The sequence below is a fragment of the Mustela nigripes genome, chromosome 1 (genome assembly GCF_022355385.1).
Source record: "Mustela nigripes isolate SB6536 chromosome 1, MUSNIG.SB6536, whole genome shotgun sequence".
NCBI classification, from domain to species: Eukaryota; Metazoa; Chordata; class Mammalia; order Carnivora; family Mustelidae; genus Mustela; species Mustela nigripes.
The window spans coordinates 243,542,346-243,548,016 of NC_081557.1; positions in this window are offsets into that span (position 1 = coordinate 243,542,346).

Sequence of the window (5,671 nt, forward strand, 5' to 3'; positions counted from 1 at the left end):
GTCTGAAGTGCGTCTTTATGTTTGATGTGAGGCAGCGTACTGTTTCCTTTGCTGTGCAGAAGGTTTTGATCTTGATGAAGTCCCAGTAGTTCATTTTTGCCTTTGTTTCCCTTGCCTTTGGTGATATGTCTAGTAAGAAGTTGCTGTGGCCGAGGTCGAAGAGGTCACTGCCTGTGTTCTCCTTAGGATTTTGATGGATTCCTGCCTTGCATTGAAGTCTTTCATCAATTTTGAGTCTATTTTTGTGTATGGTTTAAGAAAATGGTCTGGTTTCATTTTTCAACATGTGGCTATCCAGTTTTCCCAACCCCATTTGTTGAAGAAACTGTCCCTTTTCCATTGAATTCTTTCCTGCTTTGTTGAAGATTAGTTTACTGTAGACTTGAGAGTCCATTTCTGGGCTTGCTATTGTGTTCCATTGATTTATGGGTCTGTTTTTGTGTCAGTACCATACTGTCTTGATGATTACAACTTTGTAACAGAGCTTGAAGTCTGGCATTGTGATACTACCAGCTTTGCTTTTCTTTTCAACATTCTTCTGGCTACTGAGGGTCTTTTCTGGTTCCATACAAAATTTAGGATTATTTGTTCCGGCTCTTGTGAAAAATGTTGATGGTATTTTGATAGGGACTGCACTGAATGTCTAGGTTGTTCTGGGTAGCATAGACATTTTAACAATTTTGTTCTTCCAATCCATGACCATGGAATGTTCTTCCATTTCTTTGTATCTTCCTTAATTTCTTTCATAAGTGTTCTGTAGTTTTTGGAGTATGGATCCTGTACCTCTTTGGTTAGGTTTAGCCCTAGGTATCTTACGGTTTTTAGTACAACTATAAATGGGATCAATTCCTTAATTTCTCTTTATTCTGTCTCATTGTTAGTATATAGAAATGCAACTGATTTCTGATTTTTTATTTTATATCCTGCCACATTGCTGAATTCCTATATTCCTATATTCCTGAGTTCTAGCAATTTTGGAGTGGAGTCTTTTGTGTTTCCCACATAAAGTGTCATGTCATCTGAAAAAATGCTCCACATGACTTGGCATCAGCGAAATACAAATCAAAACCACAATGAGATCCACCTCACACCAATCAGAATGGCTAATATTAGCAAGACAGAAAACAATAAATGTTGGCGAGGATGTGGAGAAAGGGGAACCCTCTTACACTGTTGGTGGGAATGCAAGTTGGTACAGCCACTCTGGAAAACAGTATGGAGGTTCCTCAAGAAGTTAAAAATAGAACTACCCTATGACCAGCAACTGCACTATTGGGTATTTACCCCAAAGATACAAATGTAGTGATCCAAAGGGGCACCTGCACCCCAGTGTTCATAGCAGCAATGTCCACAATAGCCAAACTATAGAAAGAGCCAAGATGTCCATCAATAGAAGAATGGATAAAGAAGTGGTATGTATATATACACATATATACACATACATATATGTATGTATGTACACATATACATACCACTTCATACATATACACATATACATGTGTGTATATATACATATACATACACATATGCATAGGTGTGTACATATACATGCATATATACCACTTCATACATACATACATATACATATATGTATGTATATATATGTATATACACATGCCACTTCTTTATCCATTCTATTATATTATATCCATAATATTCCATTATATATATAATGGTATATTATTATTCCATTACACATATATAATGTACATATATGTACATTATTATTATTATATGTACATTATATATGTGTAATGGAATAATAATATATGTATAATATATATAATAATATACATATACATATACATACATATATATATGTATATTATATATATGTAATGGAATATTACTCAGCCATCAGAAAGGGTGAATACTTACCATTTACATTGTTGTGGCTGGAACTGGAAGGTATTATGCTGAGTGAAATAAGTCAATCAGAGAAAGACAATTATCATATGGGCTCATTAACATGTGGAACATAAGAAACAGGGCAGAGGACCATAGGGGAAGGGAGGGGAAAACAAAATGGGAAGTCATCAGAGAGGGAGAAAAATCATCAGACTCTCAACTATAGGAAACAAACTGAGCATTGCTGGAAGGACATGGCTGGGGATTAGGGTAATTGAGTGATGGGCGTTAAGGAGGACACATGATGTGATGAGCACTGGGTGTTATACAAAACTGATAAATTATTATCAGTTTGACAGCTGGCACTAATGATGTACTATATATTGGCTAATTGAATTTAAATTAAAAAAATACAGAAGAGCTAATATCTATTCTTCTCAAACTATCCCAAAAATATAGAAGAGGAAGGAAAGTTTCCAAATACATTCTACGAGGCCAGCATTACCTGGATAACAAAACCAAAGACAACAAAAAAAGAAAACTATAGGCCAATATTCTTGATGAACATAGATGCAAAATTCCTCAACAAAATATCAGCAAACTGCATTCAACAATACATTAAACGGATCATTGGGGTCAAGTGGGATTTACCTCAGGGATGTAAGGATGGTTCAATATGTGCAAATCAATCAATGTGACACATCACTTCAACAAAATGAAAAATAAAAATCAGATGATCATCTCAATGGATGCCGAAAATCATTTGATTAAATTCAACATCCATTTATGTCAAAAACTTAACAAAGTGGGTGTAGAGGGAACATTCCTCAGTATAATAAAGATCATATATGAAAGATCCACAGCTAACGTCATACTCAATGGTGAAAAACTGAGAAAGCCTTCCCTCTAAGACCAGGAATAAGACAAAGATGTCCACTCTCACTACTTCTATTCAACATACTATTGGAAGTCCTAGCCACAGTAATCAAAAGAAAGACAGAAAAATAAGAGGCATCTATGTTGATAAAGAATTAAACTGTCAGCTAACAGGCTCACGAAAAAATGTTCATCATCATTAGCCACCAGGGAGATTTAAATCAAAACCACATTGAGATATCACCTTATACCAGTTAGAATGGCCAAAATCAACAAGACAGTAAACAACAAGTGTTGGAGAGGATGTGGAGAAAGGAGAAACCTCTTACACTGTTGGTGGGAATGCAAGTTGGTGCAGCCACTTTGGGAAACACTATGGAGATTCCTTAAGAAATTAAAAACAGAGCTTCCCCATGACCCTGCAATTGCACTACTGGGTATTTGTCCCCCAAATACAGATGTAGTGAAAAGAAGGACCATCTGTACCCCAATGTTCATAGCAGCAATGGCCACAGTTGCCAAACTGTGGAAAGAGCCAAGATGCCCTTCAACAGATGGAGAGATAAAGAAGATATGGCCCATATATACAATGGAGTATAACGCCTCCATCAGAAAGGATGAATATGCAAATTTTATATCAACTTGGATGGGATTGGAGATTATGCTGAGTGAAATAAGTCAAGCAGAGAGAGTCAATTATCATATGGTTTCACTTACTTGAGGAACATAAGGAATAACATGGAGGACATTGGGAGAAGGAAAGGAGAAATGAGTTGGGGGAGACAACCATGAGAGACTGTGGACTCTGAGAAACAAACTGAGGCTTTTGGAGGGGAGGGGGAGTGGGGGGTTGGATGAGCCTGGTGGTGAGTATTAAAGAGGGCACGTATTGCATGGAGCACTGGGTGTAATGCATAAACAATGAATCTTAGAATGCTGAAAAAAAAATGAAATTGCCAAAAAAATAGAGGCAAAAAAAAAAAAAAGAATTAAACTGTCACTATTTGCTGATGACATAATACTATACATAGAAAATCCTAGAAACTTCACCCAAAACTACCAGAAGTAAGAAATGAATTCAGTAAAGTTGCAGTACACAAAGTTAATACCCCCAAATCAATACCATTTCTATATGCTAAGGACAAAGTAGCAGAAAGAGAAATTAAGAAAATAGTTCTCTTTACAACTGCACCAAAAAGGATAAAATACCTAGGAATAAACTTAACCTAGGAGGCAAAAGACCTGTATTATAAAAACTATAAAACTTGCATGAAATTGAAGATGACACAAACAAATGGAAAGATATTCCATGCTCATGGATTGGAAGAATTAAGAGGTAAAATATCCATACTACCCAAAGCAATCTACAGATTCAATGCATTCCCTATCAAAATACCAAGAACTACAACAAATAATCCTAAAATGTATATAGAATCACAAAAGACCCCATACAGCCAAAAATCATCTTGATAAAGATGAACAAGGCTAGAAGTATCACACTCCCAGATTTTAAGATATACTACAAAGTGGTAGTTATCAAAACAATATAGTACTGAAGCAAAAAAAGACATATATCAATGGAATAGGATGGAGAGCCCAGACATACATACAAGCTTATGTGGCCAATGAATTTACAATAAATGAGACAAGATTATACAGTGGGGCAAAGACCATCTCTTCAATAAATGGTACTGGGGAACACTGGACACCTACATGCAAGAATGGGCACGAACCACTTTCTTACACCACACACACAAAGTCAAAATGGATTAAAGACCTAAATGTGAGACCTGAAACTGTAAAAGTCCTAACAGAGAACACAGTAATTTCTCAAATATCAGATGTAGCAACACTTTTCCAGATATGTCTCCTAAGGCAAGAGCAAAAATAAATGATTGGGACTCCATCAAAATAAAAAACTTCTGCACAGTGAATGAAGGATACGGATGTGGAGAAAAAGGAACCTTTGTTTACTGCTAATGGAAATGCAAATTAGTGCAGCCACTGTGGAAAACAGTACAGAGGTCCCTCAAAAAATTAAAATAGAAATACCATATGATCCAACAATTCCACTACTGGGTATATTCTCAAAGAAAATGGAATCACTGCTTTGGAATTTTAGCATTATTTACAGTAGCCCTGATATGGAAGCAACCTAAGTGTCCATGGATAGATAAATGGGTAAGGAAGATGGGATATGTATACATAAACACACAAGAATATTACGCAGCCATAGAAAAGGGTGAGATTGTGTCATTTGGGACAGCGTGGATGGACCTAGAAGGTATTGTGCTAAGTGAAGTAAGTCAGACTGAGAAATGACTTCCATCATATGTGGAATCTAAAAAAACCCAAAACCAAATGAGTGAACAAACAAAAAACAGAACCAGACCTATCAATATAGAGAACACATTGATGGTTGCCAGAGGGGAGGGGGAAGAGGGGTTGGGCAGAATAGGTGAAGGGGGAGGCACCTGGGTGGCTCAGTTGGTTGTGCATCTGCCTTCAGCTCAGGTCATAATCCCAGGGTCCCAGGATGGAGTCCTGCTTCGGGCTCCCTGCTCCCTGGGGAGCCTGCTTCTGCCTCTGCGCCTCTCCCCAGTTCATGCTCGCTTGCTCTCTCTCTGTCAAATAAATAAATAAATAATCAGTAAAAACAAAATTGGTGAAGGGATCTATAATGTACGATTGTTGACAGGATTGGTTCTATAACAAATCAAATGCCTGGTAGAGGTTAAGTGCATTATTTGGTTACTTCATAAATAGTAGATATGATAATAAAATAATATTATCACGGTGAAAAAAAACTGGTGAAGGGGAATGGGAGATTCCACTTCCATGACTTATTCATTCCATAACTGAATAATAATTCCATTATTCAGTTATGGAATGAATAAGTCATGGGAATAAAAGGCGTAATAACACAGGGAATATAGTCAATGCAATT